Here is a 24,422-nt window from a genome sequence, read left to right on the forward strand (position 1 = left end):
ATCGAATGTTGTTCGGAGTCCCGGATGAGATCCCGGACGTCACGAGGAGTTCCGGAATGGTCCGGAGGAAAAGATTTATATATAGGAAGTCCTGTTTCGGCCATCGGGACAAGTTTCGGGGTCATCGGTATTGTACCGGGACCACCGGAAGGGTCCCGGGGGCCCACCGGGTGGGGCCACCTGCTCCTGGGGGCCACATGGGCTGTAGGGGGTGCGCCTTGGCCTACATGGGCCAAGGGCACCAGCCCCTAGAGGCCCATGCGCCAAGAGTGGAGGAAAAGGGGAGAGTCCTAAAGGGGGAAGGCACCTCCGAGGTGCCTTGGGGAGGATGGACTCCTCCCCCCTCCTTAGCCGCACCCCTTCCTTGGAGGAGGGGGCAAGGCTGCGCCTCCCCCCTCTCCCCTGCCCCTATATATAGTGGAGGGGAGGGAGGGCATCCATACCTGAGCCCTTGGCGCCTCCCTCCCTCCCGTGACACCTCCTCCTCTCCCGTAGGTGCTTGGCGAAGCCCTGCAGGATTGCCACGCTCCTCCATCACCACCACGCCGTTGTGCTGCTGCTGGATGGAGTCTTCCTCAACCTCTCCCTCTCTCCTTGCTGGATCAAGGCGTGGGAGACATCGTCGAGTTGTACGTGTGTTGAACGCGGAGGTGCCGTCCGTTCGGCACTAGGATCATCGATGATCTGAATCACGACGAGTACGACTCCATCAACCCCGTTCACTTGAACGCTTCCGCTTAGCGATCTACAAGGGTATGTAGATGCACTCCCCTTTCTACTCGTTGCTGGTCTCTCCATAGATAGATCTTGGTGTTACGTAGGAATTTTTTTGAATTTCTGCTACGTTCCCCAACAGTGGCATCATGAGCTAGGTCTATTGCGTAGATTCTTTGCACGAGTAGAACACAAAGTAGTTGTGGGCGTCGATATTGTTCAATATGCTTGCTGTTACTAGTCTTATCTTGATTCGGCGGCATCGTGGGATGAAGCGGCCCGGACCAACCTTACACGTACGCTTACGTGAGACCGGTTCCACCGACAAACATGCACTAGTTGCATAAGGTGGCTGACGGGTGTCTGTCTCTCCCACTTTAGTCGGATCGGATTCGATGAAAAGGGTCCTTATGAAGGGTAAATAGCAATTGGCATATCACGTTGTGGTTCATGCGTAGGTAAGAAACGTTCTTGCTAGAAACCCATAGCAGCCACGTAAAACATGCAAACAACAATTAGAGGACGTCTAACTTGTTTTTGCAGGGTATGCTATGTGATGTGATATGGCCAAAGAGGATGTGATGAATGATATATGTGATGTATGAGATTGATCATGTTCTTGTAATAGGAATCACGACTTGCATGTCGATGAGTATGACAACCGGCAGGAGCCATAGGAGTTGTCTTTATTTATTTGTGACCTGCGTGTCAACTTAAACGTCATGTAATTACTTTACTTTATTGCTAACCATTAGCCATAGTAGTAGAAGTAATAGTTGGCGAGGCAACTTCATGAAGACACGATGATGGAGATCATGGTGTCATGCCGGTGACGATGATGATCATGGAGCCCCGAAGATGGAGATCAAAAGGAGCAAAGTGATGATGGCCATATCATGTCACTATTTGATTGCATGTGATGTTTATCATGTTTATACATCTTATTTGCTTAGAACGACGGTAGTAAATAAGATGATCCCTTACAACAATTTCAAGAAGTGTTCCCCCCTAACTGTGCACCGTTGCGACAGTTCGCTGTTTCAAAACATCACGTGATGATCGGGTGTTTTATTCAGACGTTCAAATACAACGGGTGTTGACGAGCCTAGCATGTACAGACATGGCCTCGGAACACACGCGAAACACTTAGGGTTAACTTGACGAGCCTAGCATGTACAGACATGGCCTCGGAACACGGAGACCGAAAGGTCGAGCATGAGTCGTATAGAAGATACGATCAACATGAAGATGTTCACCGATGATGACTAGTCCGTCTCACGTGATGATCGGACACGGCCTAGTTTGACTCGGATCATGTAATCACTTAGATGACTAGAGGGATGTCTATCTGAGTGGGAGTTCATAAGATGAACTTAATTATCCTGAACATAGTCAAAAGGTTTTTGCAAATTATGTCGTAGCTCACGCTATAGTTCTACTGTTTAGATATGTTCCTAGAGAAAATATAGTTGAAAGTTGATAGTAGCGATTATGCGGACAGTAGAAAGCTTATGTCCTTAATGCACCGCTCAGTGTGCTGAACCCCAAACGTCGTCTGTGGATGTTGCGAACATCGGACATACACGTTTTGATAACTACGTGATAGTTCAGTTAAACGGTTTAGAGTTGAGGCACCAAAGACATTTTTGAAACGTCACGAAACATATGAGATGTTTTGAGGGCTGAAATTGGGATTTCAGGCTCGTGCCTATGTCAAGAGGTATAAGACCTCCGATGACTTTCTTAACCTGCAAACTAAGGAGAAAAGCTCAATTGTTGAGCTTGTGCTCAGATTGTCTGAGTACAACAATCATTTGAATCGAGTGGGAGTTGATCTTCTAGATAAGACAGTGATGGTTCTCCAAAGTCATTGCCACCAAGCTGTTAGAGCTTCGTGATGAACTATAACATATCAGGGATAGATATGATGATCCTTGAGGTATTCGCGATGTTTGACACCGCGAAAGTAGAAATCAAGAAGGAGCATCAATTGTTGATGGTTGGTGAAACCACTAGCTTCAAGAAGGGCAAGGGCAAGAAGGGATACTTCATGAAACGGCAAATCAGCTGCTGCTCTAGTGAAGAAACCCAAGGTAAAACCCAAACCCGAGACTAAGTGCTTCTGTAATAAGGGGAACAACCACTAGAGCAGAATTACCCTAGATACTTGGTAGATAAGAAGGCTGGCAAGGTCGATAGAAGTATATTGGATATACATTGTGTTAATGTGTACTTTGCTAGTACTCCTAGTAGCACCAGGGTATTAGATACCGGTTCGGTTGCTAAGTGTTAGTAACTCGAAACAAAAGGCTACGGAATAAACGGAGACTAGCTAAAGGTGAGCTGACGATATGTGTTGGAAGTTTTTCCAAGCTTGATATGATCAAGCATCGCACGCTCCCTCTACCAAAGAGATTGGTGTTAAATCTAAATAATTGTTATTTGGTGTTTGCGTTGAGCATAGACATGATTGGATTACGTCTATCGCAATACGGTTATTCATTTAAGGAGAATAATGGTTACTCTGTTTATTTGAATAATACCTTCAATGGTCTTACACCTAAAATGAATGGTTTATTAAATCTCGACCGTAGTGATACACATGTTCATGCCAAAAGATAGTAATGATAGTACCACCTACTTGTGGCACTGCCACGTAAGTCATATCGGTATAAAACGCATGAAGAAGCTCCATGTTGATGGATCTTTGGACTCACTCATTTTTGAAAAGTTTGAGACATGCGAACCATGTCTATTGGTGTATACGCATGAAGAAACTCCATGCAGATGGATCGTTTGGACTCACTTGATTTTGAATCACTTGGGACATGCAAATCATACCACATGGGCAAGATGACTGAAAAACCTCGTTTTCAGTAAGATGGAACAAGATAGCAACTTGTTGGAAGTAACACATTTTGATGTGTGCAGTCCAATGAGTGCTGAGGCATGCAGTGAATATCGTTATGTTCTTACTTCACAGATGATTCGAGTAGATGTTGAGTATATTTACTTGATGAATCATGAGTCTGAATTATTGAAAGGTTCAAGTAATTTCAGGGTGAAGTTGAAAGATCATCGTGACAAGAGGATAAAATATCTATGATATGATCATAGAGATGAATATCTGAATTACGAGTTTGGCACAGAATTAAGACATTGTGGAAATTGTTTCACAACTAATACAGCCTGGAACACCATAGTGTGATGGTGTGTCCGAACGTCATAGTTGCACCCTATTGGATATGGTGCGTACCATGATGTCTCTTATCGAATTACCACTATCGTTCATGGGTTAGGCATTAGAGACAACCACATTCACTTTAAATAGGGCACCACGTAATTCCGTTGAGATGACACCGTATGAATTATGGTTTAGAGAAACCTAAGCTGTCATTTCTTAGAAGTTTGGGGCTACGATGCTTATGTGAAAAAGTTTCAGGATTAAGCTCGAACCCAAAGCGGATAAAATACATCTTCATAGAACACCCAAAACAGTTGGGTATACCTCCTAATTCAGATCCGAAAGCAATATGAATTGTTTCTAGAATCGGGTCCTTTCTCGAGGAAAGGTTTCTCTCGAAAGAGTTGAGTGGGAGGATGGTGGAGACTTGATGAGGTTATTGAACCGTCACTTCAACAAGTGTGTAGCAGGGCACAGGAAGTTGTTCCTGTGGCATGTACACCAATTGAAGTGGAAGCTTATGATAGTGATCATGAAGTTTCGGATCAAGTCACTACCGAACCTCGTAGGGTGACAAGGATACGTACTACTTCAGAGTGGTATAGTAATCCTGTCTTGAAGGTCATGTTGCTAGACAACAATGAACCTACGAGCTATGTAGAAGCGATGGTGGGCCCGGATTCCGATAAATGGCTTGAGGACATAAAATCCGAGAGAGGATCCATGTATGAAAACAAAGTGTAGACTTTGGCAGAATGGCTTGATGGTCGTAAGGCTGTTAGGTACATATGGATTTTGAAAGGAAGACAGACAATGATGGTAAGTGTCACCATTGAGAAAGCTCGACTTGTCGTTAAGGTGTTTTTCGACAAGTTCAAGGAGTTGACTACGATGAGACTTTCTCACTCGTAGCGATGCTAAGAGTCTGTTGGAATTATATTAGCGATTACTGCATTATTTATGAAATCTTACAGATAGGATGTCAAAACATTGTTTCCTCGATTCTTGAGGAAAGGTTGTATGTGATACAACCGGAAGGTTTTGTCTATCCTGAAATATGCTAATAAGTATGCAAAGCTCCAGCAATCCTTCTGAGGACTGGAGTGAGCATCTCGGAGTTGGAATGTATGCTTTGATGATGATCAAAGATTTTTGGTGTATACAAAGTTTATGAGAAACTTGTATTTCCAAAGAAGTGAGTGGGAGCACTATAAATTTCTGATGAGTATATGTTGTTGACATATTAATGATCAGAAATGACGTAGAATTTCTGGAAAGCATATAGGGTTATTTGGAAAGTGTTTTCAATGGAAAACCTGGATTAAGCTACTTGAACATTGAGCATCAAGATCTATAAGGATAGATCAAAACGCTTAATAGTACTTTCGAATGAGCACATGCCTTGACGTGATCTTGAAGGTGTTCAAGATGGATCAGTCAAAGAAGGAGTTCTTGCCTGAGTTGTAAGGTATGAAGTTAAGACTTAAAGCTCGACCATGGCAGAATAGAGAGAAAGGAACGAAGGTCGTCCCCTATGCTTAAGACATAGGCTCTACAGTATGCTATGCTGTGTACCGCACCTGAAGTGTGCTTTACCATGAGTCAGTCAAGGGGTACAAGAGTGATCCAAGAATGGATCACAGGACAGCGGTCAAAGTTTTCCTTAGTAACTAGTGGACTAAGGAATTTTCTCAATTAGTGGAGGTGGTAAAAGAGTTCGTCGTAAAGGGTTACGTCGATGCAAGCTTAACACCTATCCGGATAGCTCTGAGTAGAGATACCGGATACGTATAATGGAGCAACAATTTAGAATAGCTCCAAGTAGAATAGTTATTTGGAATAGCTCCAAATAGAACGTGGTAGCTGCATCTAGGAGATGACATAGAGATTTGTAAAGCACACACGGATCTAAAAGGTTCAGACCCGTTGACTATAACCTCTCTCACAAGCATAACATGATCAAACCCAGAACTCATCGAGTGTTAATCACATGGTAAATGTGAACTAGATTATTGACTCTAGTAAACTCTTTGGGTGTTAGTCACATGGGGATGTGACCTTGAATGTTAATCACATATCGATGTGAACTAGATTATTGACTCTAGTGCAAGTGGGAGACTGTTGGAAATATGCCCTAGAGGCAATAATAAATTGATTATTATTATATTTCCTTGTTCATGATAATCGTTTATTATCCATGCTAGAATTGTATTGATAGGAAACTCAGATACATGTGTGGATACATAGACAACACCATGTCCCTAGTAAGCCTCTAGTTGACTAGCTCGTTAATCAATAGATGGTTATGGTTTCCTGACCATGGACATTGGATGTCGTTGATAACGGGATCACATCATTAGGAGAATGATGTGATGGACAAGACCCAATCCTAAGCCTAGCACAAGATCATGTAGTTCGTATGCTAAAGCTTTTCTAATGTCAAGTATCATTTCCTTAGACCATGAGATTGTGCAACTCCCGGATACCGTAGGAGTGCTTTGGGTGTGCCAAACGTCACAACATAACTGGGTGGCTATAAAGGTACACTACGGGTATCTCTGAAAGTGTCTGTTGGGTTGGCACGAATCGAGATTGGGATTTTGTCACTCCGTGTAAACGGAGAGGTATCTCTGGGCCCACTCGGTAGGACATCATCATAATGTGCACAATGTGACCAAGGGGTTGATCATGGGATGATGTGTTACGGAACGAGTAAAGAGACTTGCCGGTAACGAGATTGAACAAGGTATCGGTATACCGACGATCGAATCTCGGGCAAGTACCATACCGCTAGACAAAGGGAATTGTATACGGGATTGATTGAGTCCTTGACATCATGGTTCATCCGATGAGATCATCGTGGAACATGTGGGAGCCAACATGGGTATCCAGATCCCGCTGTTGGTTATTGACCGGAGAACATCTCGGTCATGACTACATGTCTCCCGAACCCGTAGGGTCTACACACTTAAGGTTCGATGACGCTAGGGTTATAAAGGAAGTTTGTATGTGGTTACCGAATGTTGTTCGGAGTCCCGGATGAGATCCTGGACGTCACGAGGAGTTCCGGAATGGTCCGGAGGTAAAGATTTATATATAGGAAGTCCTGTTTCGGCCATCGGGACAAGTTTCGGGGTCATCGGTATTGTACCGGGACCACCGACACGTGCGCTTACACGTGCGCTTACGTGAGACCGGTTCCACCGACAAACATGCACTAGTTGCATAAGGTGGCTGGCGGGTGTCTGTCTCTCCCACTTTAGTCGGATCGGATTCGATGAAAAGGGTCATTATGAAGGGTAAATAGCAATTGGCATATCACATTGTGGTTCATGCGTAGGTAAGAAACGTTCTTGCTAGAAACCCATAGCAGCCACGTAAAACATGCAAACAACAATTAGAGGACGTCTAACTTGTTTTTGCAGGGTATGCTATGTGATGTGATATGGCCAAGAAGAATGTGATGAATGATATGTGATGTATGAGATTGATCATGTTCTTGTAATAGGATTCACGACTTGCATGTCGATGAGTATGACAACCGGCAGGAGCCATAGGAGTTGTCTTTATTTATTTGTGACCTGCGTGTCAACTTAAACGTCATGTAATTACTTTACTTTATTGCTAACCGTTAGCCATAGTAGTAGAAGTAATAGTTGGCGAGGCAACTTCATGAAGACACGATGATGGAGATCATGATGATGGAGATCATGGTGTCATGCCGGTGACGATGATGATCATGGAGCCCAGAAGATGGAGATCAAAAGGAGCAAAGTGATGATGGCCATATCATGTCACTATTTGATTGCATGTGATGTTTATCATGTTTATACATCTTATTTGCTTAGAACGACGGTAGTAAATAAGATGATCCCTTACAACAATTTCAAGAAGTGTTCTCCCCTAACTGTGCACCGTTGCGACAGTTCGTGTTTCGAAGCACCACGTGATGATCGGGTGTTAGATTCTAACGTTCACATACAACGGGTGTAAGACAGATTTACACACGCGAAACACTTAGGGTTAACTTGACGAGCCTAGCATGTACAGACATGGCCTCGGAACACGGAGACCGAAAGGTCGAACATGAGTCGTATAGAAGATACGATCAACATGAAGATGTTCACCGATGATGACTAGTCTGTCTCACGTGATGATCGGACACGGCCTAGTTTGACTCAGATCATGTAATCACTTAGATGACTAGAGGGATGTCTATCTAAGTGGGAGTTCATAAGATGAACTTAATTATCCTGAACATAGTCAAAAGGTTTTTGCAAATTATGTCGTAGCTCACGCTATAGTTCTACTGTTTAGATATGTTCCTAGAGAAAAATTAGTTGAAAGTTGATAGTAGCAATTATGCGGACTAGGTCCGTAAACTGAGGATTGTCCTCATTGCTTCATAGAAGGCTTATGTCCTTAATGCACCGCTCAGTGTGCTGAACCTCGAACGTTGTCTGTGGTTGTTGCGAACATCTGACATACACGTTTTGATAACTACGTGATAGTTCAGTTAAACGGTTTAGAGTTGAGGCACCAAAGACGTTTTTGAAACATCGCGAAACATATGAGATGTTTTGAGGGCTGAAATTGGTATTTCAGGCTCGTGCCCATGTCAAGAGGTATAAGACCTCCGATGACTTTCTTAACCTGCGAACTAAGGAGAAAAGCTCAATTGTTGAGCTTGTGCTCAGATTGTCTGAGTACAACAATCATTTGAATCGAGTGGGAGTTGATCTTCCAGATAAGACAGTGATGGTTCTCCAAAGTCATTGCCACCAAGCTGTTAGAGCTTCGTGATGAACTATAACATATCAGGGATAGATATGATGATCCTTGAGGTATTCGCGATGTTTGACACCGCGAAAGTAGAAATCAAGAAGGAGCATCAATTGTTGATGGTTGGTGGAACCACTAGTTTCAAGAAGGGCAAGGGCAAGAAGGGATACTTCATGAAACGGCAAATCAGTTGCTGCTCTAGTGAAGAAACCCAAGGTAAAACCCAAACCCGAGACTAAGTGCTTCTGTAATAAGGGGAACAACCACTAGAGCAGAATTACCCTAGATACTTGGTAGATAAGAAGGCTGGCAAGGTCGATAGAAGTATATTGGATATACATTGTGTTAATGTGTACTTTGCTAGTACTCCTAGTAGCACCAGGGTATTAGATACCGGTTCGGTTGCTAAGTGTTAGTAACTCGAAACAAAAGGCTACGGAATAAACGGAGACTAGCTAAAGGTGAGCTGACGATATGTGTTGGAAGTTTTTCCAAGCTTCATATGATCAAGCATCGCACGCTCCCTCTACCAAAGAGATTGGTGTTAAACCTAAATAATTGTTGTTTGGTGTTTGCGTTGAGCATAGACATGATTGGATTACGTCTATCGCAATACGGTTATTCATTTAAGGAGAATAATCGTTACTCTGTTTATTTGAATAATACCTTCAATGGTCTTACACCTAAAATGAATGGTTTATTAAATCTCGATCGTAGTGATACACATGTTCATGCCAAAAGATAGTAATGATAGAACCACCTACTTGTGGCACTGCCACGTAAGTCATATCGGTATAAAACGCATGAAGAAGCTCCATATTGATGGATCTTTGGGCTCACTCGTTTTTGAAAAGTTTGAGACATGCGAACCATGTCTATTGGTGTATATGCATGAAGAAACTCCATGCAAATGGACCGTTTTGACTCACTTGATTTTGAATCACTTGGGACATGCAAATCATACCACATGGGCAAGATGACTGAAAAGCCTCGTTTTCAGTAAGATGTAACAAGATAGCAACTTGTTGGAAGCAACACATTTTGATGCGTGCAGTCCAATGAGTGCTGAGGCATGCAGTGAATATCGTTATGTTCTTACTTCACAGATGATTCGAGTAGATGTTGAGAATATTTACTTGATGAAACACAAGTCTGAATTATTGAATGGTTCAAGTAATTTCAGAGTGAAGTAGAAGATTGTGACAAGAGGATAAAATGTCTATGATATGATCATAGAGATGAGTATCTGAGTTACGAGTTTTGGCACACAATTAAGACATTGTGGAAATTGTTTCACAATTAATACCGCCTGGAACACCATAGTGTGATGGTGTGTCCGAACATCATAGTTGCACCCTATTGGATATGATGCATACCATGATGTCTCTTATCGAACTGCCAGGATAGTTTATGGGTTAGGCATTAAAGACAACCACATTCACTTTAAATAGGGCACCACGTAATTCCGATGAGATGACACCGTATGAATTATGGTTTAGAGAAACCTAAGTTGTCATTTCTTAAAGGTTTGGGGCTGCGACGCTTATGTGAAAAAGTTTCAGGATTAAGCTCGAACCCAAAGCGGATAAAGTACATCTTCATAGGACACCCAAAACAGTTGGGTATACCTCCTAATTCAGATCCGAAGGCAATATGAATTGTTTCTAGAATTGGGTCCTTTCTCGAGGAAAGGTTTCTCTCGAAAGAATTGAGTGGGAGGATGGTGGAGACTTGATGAGGTTACTGAACCATCACTTCAACCAGTGTGTAGCAGGGCACAGGAAGTTGTTCCTGTGGCACCTACACCAATTGAAGTAGAAGCTTATGATAGTGATCATGAAACTTCAGATCAAGTCACTCCCAAACCTCGTAGGGTGACAAGGATACGTACTACTTCAGAGTGGTACAGTAATCCTGTCTTGGAAGTCATGTTGCTAGACAACAATGAACCTACGAGCTATGGAGAAGCGATGGTGGGCCTGGATTCCGATAAATGGCTCAAGGCCATAAAACCCGAGAGAGGATCCATGTATGAAAACAAAGTGTAGACTTTGGAAGAACTACTTGATGGTCATAAGGCTGTTAGGTACATATGGATTTTGAAAGGAAGACAGACAATGATGGTAAGTGTCACCATTGAGAAAGGTCGACTTGTCGTTGAGATGTTTTTCGACAAGTTCAAGGAGTTGACTACGATGAGACTTTCTCACTCGTAGCGATGCTAAGAGTATGTTGGAATTATATTAGCAATTACTGCATTATTTATGAAATCTTGCAGATAGGATGTCAAAACATTGTTTCCTCGACGATTCTTGAGGAAAGGTTGTATGTGATACAACCGGAAGGTTTTGTCTATCCTGAAATATGCTAATAAGTATGCAAAGCTCCAGCAATCCTTCTGAGGACTGGAGTGAGCATCTCGGAGTTGGAATGTATGCTTTGATGATGATCAAAGATTTAGGGTGTATACAAAGTTTATGAGAAACTTGTATTTCCAAAGAAGTGAGTGGGAGCACTATAGAATTTCTGATGAGTATATGTTGTTGACATATTAATGATCAGAAATGACGTAGAATTTCTGGAAAGCATATAGGGTTATTTGGAAAGTGTTTTCAATGGAAAACCTGGATTAAGCTACTTGAACATTGAGCATCAAGATCTATAAGGATAGATCAAAACGCTTAATAGTACTTTCGAATGAGCACATGCCTTGACGTGATCTTGAAGGTGTTCAAGATGGATCAGTCAAAGAAGGAGTTCTTGCCTGAGTTGTAAGGTATGAAGTTAAGACTTAAAGCTCGACCATGGCAGAATAGAGAGAAAGGAACGAAGGTCGTCCCCTATGCTTAAGACATAGGCTCTACAGTATGCTATGCTGTGTACCGCACCTGAAGTGTGCTTTACCATGAGTCAGTCAAGGGGTACAAGAGTGATCCAAGAATGGATCACAGGACAGCGGTCAAAGTTATCCTTAGTAACTAGTGGACTAAGGAATTTTCTCAATTATGGAGGTGGTAAAAGAGTTCGTCGTAAAGGGTTACGTCGATGCAAGCTTAACACCTATCCGGATAGCTCTGAGTAGAGATACCGGATAAGTATAATGGAGCAACAATTTAGAATAGCTCCAAGTAGAACAGTTATTTGGAATAGCTCCAAATAGAACGTGGTAGCTGCATCTAGGAGATGACATAGAGATTTGTAAAGCACACACGGATCTGAAAGGTTCAAACCCGTTGACTATAACCTCTCTCACAAGCATAACATGATCAAACCCAGAACTCATCGAGTGTTAATCACATGGTAAATGTGAACTAGATTATTGACTCTAGTAAACTCTTTGGGTGTTAGTCACATGGGGATGTGACCTTGAGTGTTAATCACATATCGATGTGAACTAGATTATTGACTCTAGTGCAAGTGGGATACTGTTGGAAATATGCCCTAGAGGCAATAATAAATTGATTATTATTATATTTCCTTGTTCATGATAATCGTTTATTATCCATGCTAGAATTGTATTGATAGGAAACTCAGATACATGTGTGGATACATAGACAACACCATGTCCCTAGTAAGCCTCTAGTTGACTAGCTCGTTAATCAATAGATGGTTACGGTTTCCTGACCATGGACATTGGATGTAGTTGATAACGGGATCACATCATTAGGAGAATGATGTGATGGACAAGACCCAATCCTAAGCCTAGCACAAGATCATGTAGTTCGTATGCTAAAGCTTTTCTAATGTCAAGTATCATTTCCTTAGACCATGAGATTGTGCAACTCCCGGATACCGTAGGAGTGCTTTGGGTGTGCCAAACGTCACAACGTAACTGGGTGGCTATAAAGGTACACTACGGGTATCTCTGAAAGTGTTTGTTGGGTTGGCACGAATCGAGATTGGGATTTGTCACTCCGTGTAAACGGAGAGGTATCTCTGGGCCCACTCGGTAGGACATCATCATAATGTGCACAATGTGACCAAGGGGTTGATCACGGGATGATGTGTTACAGAACGAGTAAAGAGACTTGCCGGTAACGAGATTGAACAAGGTATCGGTATACCGACGATCGAATCTCGGGCAAGTACCATACCGCTAGACAAAGGGAATTGTATACGGGATTGATTGAGTCCTTGACATCGTGGTTCATCCGATGAGATCATCGTGGAACATGTGGGAGCCAACATGGGTATCTAGATCCCGCTGTTGGTTATTGACCGGAGAACATCTCGGTCATGTCTGCATGTCTCCCGAACCCGTAGGGTCTACACACTTAAGGTTCGATGATGCTAGGGTTATAAAGGAAGTTTGTATGTGGTTACCGAATGTTGTTCGGAGTCCCGGATGAGATCCCGGACGTCACGAGGAGTTCCGGAATGGTCCGGAGGTAAAGATTTATATATAGGAAGTCCTGTTTCGGCCATCGGGACAAGTTTCGGGGTCATCGGTATTGTACCGGGACCACCGGAAGGGTCCCGGGGGCCCACCGGGTGGGGCCACCTGCTCCGGGGGGCCACATGGGCTGTAGGGGGTGCGCCTTGGCCTACATGGGCCAAGGGCACCAGCCCCTAGAGGCCCATGCGCCAAGAGTGGAGGAAAAGGGGAGAGTCCTAAAGGGGGAAGGCACCTCCGAGGTGCCTTGGGGAGGATGGACTCCTCCCCCCTCCTTAGCCGCACCCCTTCCTTGGAGGAGGGGGCAAGGCTGCGCCTCCCCCCTCTCCCCTGCCCCTATATATAGTGGAGGGGAGGGAGGGCATCCATACCTGAGCCCTTGGCGCCTCCCTCCCTCCCGTGACACCTCCTCCTCTCCCGTAGGTGCTTGGTGAAGCCCTGTAGGATTGCCACGCTCCTCCATCACCACCACGCCGTTGTGCTGCTGCTGGATGGAGTCTTCCTCAACCTCTCCCTCTCTCCTTGCTGGATCAAGGCGTGGGAGACATCGTCGAGCTGTACGTGTGTTGAACGCGGAGGTGCCGTCCGTTCGGCACTAGGATCATCGGTGATCTGAATCACGACGAGTACGACTCCATCAACCCCGTTCACTTGAACGCTTCCGCTTAGCGATCTACAATGGTATGTAGATGCACTCCCCTTTCTACTCGTTGCTGGTCTCTCCATAGATAGATCTTGGTGTTACGTAGGAAATTTTTTGAATTTCTGCTACGTTCCCCAACACCTAGTTCTGTTAACTTTGATCTCACCGTCCATTCTTGACCGGACAGTCGAAAAAGCGGTACTATGTTACATATAGGAGTAGTTGACATGCGCACACCATCATTTGTTATCGTCATATCTTACTACACTAGAAACAAGATTGTGTAGTACTGATGTATGAACCACTGCACATGCCTAGTAGTAGGAGCACTGTGTATGTTCAAGTGGCTGCCGTGTTTCGCACTCCTCCGTCGTAAGAGTGGAAACGCTTGCTGTAATCATTTTTTTCTTCTGAAAAATAGTGGACACGCTCTACCGTGCGGATCCTCCTTCAGCCATGCACTAAATTACTCACTTTCACCGACGTGTGGGACAGCCAGCATCGGGGTCCACCAGACATGCACTAAATTACTCCGTAGTAGAGTGACGGTAGACTACCTCGATCGAAGCATCGCAGTAATGCCCAATGAGCCGTCAAATCACAAAACCCCTCCTTTCCAGCAGTAAGTTGGACGGACGAAGCAACCATCATTTCACTCTTCTCTCTCAGCTTCGTCTCTACCCAACCCTCGCTTCTGCCTCATCTTTTTCCTCATTTCTTCAAGAAAACCCCGACCTGCTTCTGCCATTGTTCTTCTCTCCCAAAGAAGGAAAGGTGAGCGCATCAATGGTGTTGATTCTGGCCAAGGCCCGGTCTTGCAACCCCGAGACTGATCCTATAACTCCCTCTCTTTTCTTATTTTGGGTTTATGATTATGGTTTCTTTTCTTTTATTTCTATTTGACAGTTTCTTGATGGACACTAGAGCACCGGCCGAAGTGATGTCTATGGCTCCGGCCAAAACCGTCGAGGCTCATGGTATGAAGAAGCGCAAGCACCCCGCCGAGACTACCGTAGACAAGCTCAAAGCCATCGCCCTGTCCAAGCCCCCCTCTCCGGGATCCCTCATTAAGCAAGTCCAGGTAATATCTCTTCTTGACGATCTTTTTCTCGATCTTGATCGTGTTTTTTCATCTAACACGTAGTACTAGTACTAGTAGTACAACTTTCTGGGTGATCTTGCATGTGATTTTTGTGTGCCAAATGACGGTTCTAAATTCCTCTTTTGACCAAAACATGCGAGAGGTTGACACTGATTTCCTATAGATTACTTTCAACTACTCCCTCTGTCCCAAATTTCTTGTCTTAGATTTGTCTAGATACGGATGTATCTAATACTAAAATGTGACTTGATACATCCGTATCTAGACAAATCTAAGACAAGAATTTTGGGACGGAGGGAGTACTTTATGAACATCAATGCTACCTTTTAAGAGGGTATATTTGCCTCAGTAACTTGTGTTATGGATATTGTATGTAATCCCTCTGCTCTCATGCCTTTGAAGACATGTTGTAGTGTCTTTGTTCACTCATTTCTGTGCGTATATGTAGTCATATATGGAGTATAATATCGAAAATCATCTTATATTTCTGAACGGAGGTAGTAATAAAATATGGTTTCTGTTTGAATTAGAACCAGGTCCGCGGTGGAGATGAAGTTCTCAAAGTCATGCCTTGTGAACTGGATGACCTGATGATGAGTTCTACTGCTGAACTATCCAGCTGCTGTGTCCTTGTCGCCACGTGTCCTGAACTAGTGTTTTCCTGTAGCATTGTTGTCAGGCGTGTTCTCGAGGCTGTACTTGACCACAACAATTTCCTGGTTGTGCCTTCGATTACGAAGGGTGTGGTTCTTGTAAAGCTTCCCAACAAATCTGATGAGGCCTGTCTTCATCATCATGTTTATGAGTGGAAAGACCACTCTGTTAGGTTCTCCAAGGTTGACAAGATGGTGATGGTGCATGTAGACATCTCACACAAAGTCCATGGCCTAGTCAGTTATGCGGGGTTCATCTCGTAGGTCGGTAGAAAAAAATAGTCTGCAGAGTTTAGTTAGTGCAACTTTGCTTGTCTGTAGTAAGTACTATTGTTCAGTACTTGATTTGTGTTTGTGAACCCTGTATTGTTTATTAGTACTGCCGCTTTTGGTGTGTGGTCAGTCCTGAGAACGGTCTATGTTAATGTCTGTCCACTCAATTCAGTCTGTATATTTTGAAGTATCCATATCATATTTTTTGTGAGGACGGTCTATCAATTATGGTTACACTCCAATATCTGTATGCATTGCAGGGTTTATCGCACCCACCAAGATTTCTAGCCCCATGGATGTTCGGTCCATACAATTTGTCACGACCTTTGGATTGTCCTACTTGTGGGAGTAGGCGGGGCCCCTGCATGCCACGCGTAGTTGAATGATCAATCTTCTGTTTAGTACTTCAACATAGTGATTTCCTGGTAAGGATTCACTCATGTCACATCAAGTAAATCTTATTGATTTAATGTCATGTTTTCTTTCTTTTCCTGCAATTTTACAATGCAGGTTTTGCCATGTGACATTCATCACAGAATAAACCGTTTGGTTTGCTCTACGATGGCTATTTTTGTAGGTTTCACTTCTTATGTCATGTCAGTAACGAAGGCACTGTCCATCACTTATATTACTGGAAAAAATTGGATCAGTCTGTTTTCTGAGTACAAGCTGAATCCCTATGATGAACTGCGGTTTGGTTTAACAAAAACGCCACAATTAGTCTTTCTCACGTTTAAAAGAAATGAAGAAAAAACTGGATCACGGTCACGGATCCTAGTCAAGTTAGAAAGCTGATCATAGCAGACCAGACAAGATCGCCGCTGTCTCGCACAGATCGAGCACCGATAGTTGCTCTAGCACTGACAGCGGCAGCAGCTCAGTCTGATCCAGCTGAGGATTGGGCACCGACCGCGTCAGCGGATCAGTCTGGTCTACCGGAGGATCGGGCATCGACACTGGCACCTGCTCTGACACCGGCACCAGCTCTACAAGGAGCACCATCTCCGGCAGTAGCAGCGGCTTCGGCACCTGCACCAACACTTGCACTTGCATCTGCTCTGGCCCGTGCAGTTGCACCGGCAACAGACTGGGCTGCAGTTCGCACTTCATATACCAAAGTCCTTACAAAAACCGACATGTCCACCTTCTTGGTAAGCATTGGCCGCCCAAGTACTTTGTTCTTTTTTCTTTCCATGTTGTTTCACATGATTCACGGTGTTGATCTAACTGTTTGGGTATGTCTTCTTGTTTGCAAACAGAGAATTTCTAGAGCAACGAGGGAGTCGTTCAACAATCCGGGCGACCGCGGCCAAGTTTCTCTTACCATGCGCAACCTTGGTGTGAATGAACCTGCTCAATATATCGTAAGTACAAAGGATGGTCGCATGATGATTGATGCTAAAGGATGGTCAAGGTTCAAATCTAAATCATATCTTGCGGTAGGGGATGATGTCAAAATTGAACTTTCTCGGCAAGGAGAGCTGGTCCAAATCAACTTTGAAATTCTTCAGTAGCAGCACGCAACTGCCTAACTGATCTATCCTCCGAGAGATTTTGATGTAATAATCTGGCATGGTGAAACAAGTGTCCTGTGTGTATAAGTAGCATTGTTGAGGAAATCGTTAACTGGTAGCTGCTCGGTTGGCTGGTGAGTAGGGGATTAATTGGCTAATCGGCAAGTTAATCGGCCATTTAATCAATTAATCAGACGATTTTTGAGTTTATCGGCTACTCGGTGACCCTACGAGTAGGGATTAATCGGCAAGTTAACTGGTTAATCGGATGAATTCTTGAACAGGGATAAGTAGTACGATAGTATTATTTATCACATGGTATATCGTTGATAGAATTGCAACTCTGATTGCTGGTTAGGAACTGTCGTTTGATTTCATTCCGACAGCTCCCGTGCTTTATTCAATTTTGTGTATTCGCCTTGCGACAGCATCTAAAATCAGCGCCGTACCGATCGCTTGCAATATGAAAAGCGCTGAGGTAGAACACATGGGCCCCAAACATGCAGGGTCGGCCTGCGGCCCAAAGTCCAGAACCTGGTTTCAAGAAGCACTAGCTCAGTGCAGAAGTGGCGTCCTCCTCCTACTATGGGTTGGGCGAAGATGAATGTTGATGCTGCGTTATCTCGCAATGGTGAAAGGGGAGCCCTAGCAGTTGTGAGCCGGGATCATACAGGCTTCTTCCTTGGAGCATCGGCACTGGTGTGCGAAAGTGTTACTGATCTAGAGATCCTAGAGGCAATGGCATGTTGCGAGGGGCTATCTCTGGCTCTTGACTTAAACCTGCAACAAGTTCAGATTAGCACCGATTGTTCAGCAACAGTCAAGCATATCGGAGAGGCATACTTGGGGCCTAGCAAAGTTATTATGGATGAGATCAAGATGAAGAAGAATATGTTCCAAACCATGGAGATCATACATGAAAAACGCGAGTGTAATGTTGAAGCGCATGTGCTCGCACAAGTTGCTACTTCTTTGCCCTGTGGACGCCATCTTTGGCTCACAGGAACCCCCGAAATTATTTGTATACCTATGACTGTTAATCTTCAATAAAGCAGCTTTTATCCCTCAAAAAAACATCTGAGTATTATATTCTCAGCTGAACCCCCATAATGCCCGTGCGTTGCAGAGGGAGTATTTTTCTCGATAAGGTGAGCCTGTGATATAAAAGATTTCTATATTTCTTTACAAAGGGAGTATCTCTCTGTCAAAAAATATATTTATGTGTAACTAGTTACTCCTGTCTTTCTACTTCCTTTCGCTGATATGTGGGGCAACCGGCAACGGGGTCCACGTGCCATATGCATAAATTAGAGTGCACAACTTCACGGTAGACACACCCCGGTCGTAGCACCGCAGTAATGCCCAATGAGCCGTCAAATCACAACCCCCCTTTCCAGCTTTAGCAGTAAGCTGGACGGACGAAGCGGCAATATTTCACTGGGCCTGAATCCCTTTCTCCCTCGTCTACTTGTTCAGAGAAAACCCCCTCTCGGCGATTGCATAGGGTTTTCTCATGGAGAACCAGGTACGAATTCTTCATCCATCCTCGATAAACCCAAGTCCCTTGGTCGCAGGTAATCCTAGGATGGCAGCCGCCGCCCTTGATGCATTTTTCTTCTTACTGAATCTAGTGTGTTTCATTTGCAGTGCCCAAAGTGCGAGTACCCTACAGGTTTCTGCGCCCTCGGCGAGACGCCACACCTGTTCCTTCTCATCCTAACACAGCATTTTGAAACACGCACAATATGTTCCTAGAATCCTCTTTTCTATCTGGGAGGGTGGGGTTTTTTGGAACATCTTGTGTTCTCATATTATTTTTCCTGCAGTGTATTATTTGCTCTGCCAGAACACATGTACTCAAGATGCTCAGCCTTGCCATAACTGAATACACTAGTTTAATGGTCACAGTGAAGACAAGCCATGGATATAAGTTCTGAGTTGGGTTCATGAACCAAGAAGATCGCTGCTTTTTTATGGCCGAACTAGGATAAACTTTCTCAAGTGTTACGGACTGAAAGTTGGCGCATGAATGTTGATGGGAATAGTAGAACCTGGTCTCATCTTCACTGCGATCTTCCACCCTGACGTCGTTCCAATTGTTCATCCATGTTAGTTTTGTATCTGGTTCTTGCTTGTTGCCTCGATTACTTCTTAATCCACCTATTCTGTCTAACTACTCACAATTTAACTTTAGAAGTAGCAACAAATATCTCACGAAGATGCTACTTCTAACTAATATTTTCTTATAATTGGTGGCACGTGTAGGTTTTTTCAGAGTAAAGCAGTCTGCTCGTTTGTTACTCTGTAATAACTTGGCTGTTACTAATGGCACTGATGTTGACTGGATCGACATCCACAAGTTCCTACACTTTATTGATCGTCTTGAGGTCCTTGTGGGGCGTTTCAATGGTGGAAGGCCACGTGGGATATGTGTGCCACTGCTGGACTCGTTGAACAGGTCCAACTGTGTCGAGAAACTTATGGTACGAGCTGTTTTCTGTTATATATGTTGTTCATAAACTATTGCTTATACACAGTTTTACAGATGTGTATAAGCAATAGTTTATGAACAACATATATAACAGAAAACAGCTCGTACCATAAGTTTCTCGAGATCTTCTTGAAACAGGAACTGCCGAGTTCTATTGTTCCTATACAGATGCCTGACCATGGTCGGGTCAGACTTGCGCTTGGTCACAACATGATGTTTATGTCGACCTACTCAATTCCCCTTGGAGGTGAAAAGATACTTATTCATGGGTGGTCTCAAATAATGAAGGCCCGTCCATCTTGGAGAATAGGACAGAAGATTATGTTCATGCTTTTACATGGCTCTAAAGCGAATATCCTATTTATTGACCACGTTGCGAGATGAAGCCGCTTTCAGAAGGTTGTGGATGCGCGGGGTGGCGCCTGGGCCTTGTCCTGGGGCTTGGCGGCCTCACCCTTGGTTAACTGTAGGCAAAGTAGCAATGTTCGAGGTGTGCTTTGTATGGTTGAACCTGTATAAGTACTCATACTGCTTTCAGCTTTGGTTGTTAAGTGCCCCTGCTGGTTTCAGTTAAGGTTGTTAAGTACTACAGTCTGTCGTGTTTCTTCAGTCTTGTCTTCCTCCAGCCGCCAAAACCAAACCAGCGCCGGTGGGGCCGCCTGCTTCCGCCTCCCACAGCTGGCTGCGCCTCAGCGCACGCATCGCCGCCCCACCGTTTCCTAAATCGTTAACGCCGACGTCCTCCGCGTGCTTCGGTGCGCTCGCCGCGGCGCCGCCCTCTCGCGTTGTCAACATGGTCAACAAACAACAGGAATCGGCAGAAGTACATGGAGAGGATGACAGTAGGGGCCCACCACGTCAGCGTATGGAAAAATAAAATGCTTCCTCCTAGTGTTTTCGTGACATCTGGGACCCACGACATTGGGAGCGTATATAGTAAATAGACAAGAGAATAGCACAAGATCGGCTGACACCTGGGACGTAGCTACTCGAGCAGTATTTTTTTGTTTGGTATTGTTGGGACGGAGCAGGGTTTGAACTGGGCTGTGGCCCGTCTAGCCCAGGCTTACATTTTATGTTCACCATGTGACCAACCCAGCTATTTTTTCTTTGTGAAAATGAGCCCAGTTTATTTTTTCTAAAAATACCCAATCCAGGCCTACTTATTTTTCTACGCCCTGAATTGTGGGTTGTAAATATAAAAACAGATGACAAATTGGCAATTACTTTATAATTTCTAAATTTTATTACATTTTCATATTCCTATTTCACCAGGCATTAACCTAATTTAAATATATCTTCAAAGTACTTTAAATCTAGCTAGACATTTCGGTATTAAAAATAGTTTGCAACCCACAGAAATATGCGAAATTGGCCCCGGCCAACCAAAAAAATGACTGCAATAAATTGCATAAGAAGTTGCCATGAGCTATATATAAATTATTAAAAAAGAGGGAGTGGTCTGACTTGTGGGCCTGTTTAGTTGACGCGTATGCAAGATTTTTTTAGTTATTATATACGTCAACAAACGATTCTAGCAGACGTAACCGTTGGATGTCAATCCAACGGCCGTCGTGTTTCTTCAATCTCTAATCTTCTTGCTCCAGCCGCCAAAGCAGCGCCGGTGGGACCGCCTACTCCCGCCTCTCATGGCCGGCTGTGCTGCCGCGCAGGCCTCAGCGCCCCTTACTACTCCCACCGCTGGCCAGGGCATCCCTCTACTCACCCACACCCCCTGTTATTCTGCGGCGACGGCAGCCTCACACCGCAGCCGAACCGGTGAACGCTCGTACTCCTCTCCGCGTGGGCATCCACTACCGTGTCTTCCCCGGCTCCATGTCGTCCCCTTCCTATGCCTCGCTGTCGTCCACCGCCGTGGTGCTCTCGGCGCGGCGTGGTCAATGTGGTCAACGACTGACTTCCATCGGAAGAGTACTGTACATGGAGAGGCTGACAGCTGGGTCCACGGCAGCCGCAAGGAAGTGCCTCCTTATTACGCGCAAAATGATTATTCCTCCACCTGACAGCAGGGACCCATCGGACGGGCCACCAGTATTTTGCAAAAAAAATCATTTCCCCCTGACTGCTGGGACCCACCGGACGGGCCACCATATTTCACGAAAAAATGTTCCCCCGCTGTCAGCTCGGACCCACCGGAAGTGCCTCCTTATTACGCACAAAAAAATGAATACTCCCCCGGCTAGCTGGGACCCACCTTGCTGGGAGGCTGACTTGTGGGCCTACTAAGTTGACGGGGACGAAGGGCTTTGTCAACTTAGTCAATATGAACGATTCTAGCTCCAATGACCGTACGATGTCCATCCAACGGCCGTAGTGCTTCTTCAACCTCTGGTCTTCTTGCTCCAGCCGCCCAAAGCAGCGCCGGTCGTGCTGCATGCTCCTACCTCCCGTGGCCGGCTGTGCTGCCGCGGAGGCCTCACTGCCCCCTACTATTCCCACAGCTGGCCAGGCCCTGTGGCAACGACAGCCTCACACCGCAGCCGAACCAGTGAACCCTTGTACTCCTCTCCGCGCGGGCTTCCACTGCCGCGTCTTCCCCGGCTCCGCGTCATCCCCTTCCTAGGCCTCGCCGTCGTCCACCGCCGTGGTGCTCTCGGTGTGACGTGGTCAATGTGGTCAACGACCGACTTCCATCGGAAGAGTACTGTGCGTGGAGACGCTAACAGCTGCGTCCACGGCCGTAGCAAGGAAGTGCCTCCTTATTACGCGCAAAATAATTATTCCTCCACCTGACAGCGGGGACCCACCTGACGGGCCATCGTATTTCGCAAAAAAACGTTTGCCCCTGACTACTGGGACCCACCAGCTACATCTTTGCACGCAAGGAAGTGCCTAACAGTCGGGACCCACCTAGTCGAAGCGTACGTAGCATTGTCATTCTGGTCGCGAACATGTACGTACATATATACTGGTCGATGTAGAGGCGCGCACGTGTTGTAGTAGATGCGTGCACGTAGCATGTACACGTACGTACAGCGACCAGGGTGCAAGAAAGAAAATACGGCCACGTATGTGTACATATGGGCGGGGTCTCGAACGCCTACTCGCGCATACGTACGGCCAGGGCTCGTGTACATGGCTGGGTCGGAACGGAGAAACAATATCGTCATCGTGTTCATGGGGAGGCAACGGAATGTGTTGTGTTCATGGGGAGGCAACGGAATGCGTCGTGTTCATGGGGAGGCAACGTAATGCGTCGTGTTCATCGGGAGGGCTTGGACGGAACATGCGATGGAAACGAGGCCTGGCGTACCACAGAACAGAGGAAACGGCCTTGTGTTCGACTGTCCATGTTCGAAACGGGATCCTGTTGATCGGGAGGGGTCTGGCGTACCGCAAAACAGAGGAAACGGACCTCCTACGGTCGAAACGGGGGTCCTGTTCATCGGGAGGGTGTGGCGTACCGCAAAACGGACGAAACGGACCTCCTACGGTCGAAACGGGGGTCCTGTTCATCGGGAGGGGTGTAGCGTACCGCAAAACGGGACTCCACGGGATACTGTTCATCTCCACCGTCGACCCCCTCCAGCCTCCACGAGCTACTGTTCATCCACCGTCGACCTCCTCCAGCCTCCACCCACGACTGTTCATCCACGGGCTCCTGTTCATCCAGCCTCCACCGCGTGCTACTCCACCGGCTACTATTCAACCAGCCCTCTCCACAGGCTCCTGTTCAGCCACCCCTCCACGGGCTACTGTTCATCCTGCCCTCCACCATCTACTGTTCATCCTGCCCTCCATGGGGTGGTCCTATTCATCCAGCCCTCCATGGGGTCCTGTTCATCCAGCCCCAACCGGCTCGATCGATCGGGGTCCTGTTCATCCAGAGGCAACACCACGGGGTCCTGTTCATCCACCCCATCAGGAACTATTCATCCAACCCCCCCCCCGGCAACGCTCACTGTTCATCCAGAGGCAACATCGATCGGCTTTAGTTAGCAGCAGTAGCAAAGGAATCGCTCGATCAGGTTCAGTTAACAGCCATCGATCGATCGCTCGGGTTCAGTAGCCTGCAGTGCAATCGCTTGGGTTCAGTTAGAGCCCAAAGCCTCACTCGGGTTCAGTTAGAGCCAACGCCTCGCACACACGCGCGTACGTGTACGAGAGAAACGTGCATCGCTCGGCCCGAGACCTCCCACCGTAACTGGGAACTCCCCGAAATTTTCCTTGCCCTCACTTCTACCACAGTTTTTTCCATCATGGATGGCCCAAAGAATGTCATGCAGCTGCGTCTCCGGCCCGCCCAGGACAAAAAGCCCATTTTCTGTCATGATTTTTTGTCATAGAAGTAGGAGCCCACCACATCTATGATGATACCAGGTTTTGTCACAATTATCATCATAGAAGTGTCATATGTATGACAGAAAAAAAATTCGTTCGGCCCAAAATGTCACGGATGTGTCTTTTTTTTGTAGTGTACCCCGAAAACATCCAGGAGCACCACGAAACCCTATTTCCACCGCCGCAACCTTCTGTACCCGTGAGATCCCATTTTGGGGCCTTTTCCAGAGCTCCATCGGAGGGGGAATTGAACATAGAGGGCTTCTACATCAACACCATAGCCTCTCTGATGATGTGTGAGTAGTTTACCACACACCTTCGGGTCCATAGTTATTAGCTAGATGGATTCTTCTCTCTCTTTGGATCTCAAT

This window comes from Triticum aestivum, chromosome 5A, assembly GCF_018294505.1.
Source record: "Triticum aestivum cultivar Chinese Spring chromosome 5A, IWGSC CS RefSeq v2.1, whole genome shotgun sequence".
NCBI lineage: Eukaryota > Viridiplantae > Streptophyta > Magnoliopsida > Poales > Poaceae > Triticum > Triticum aestivum.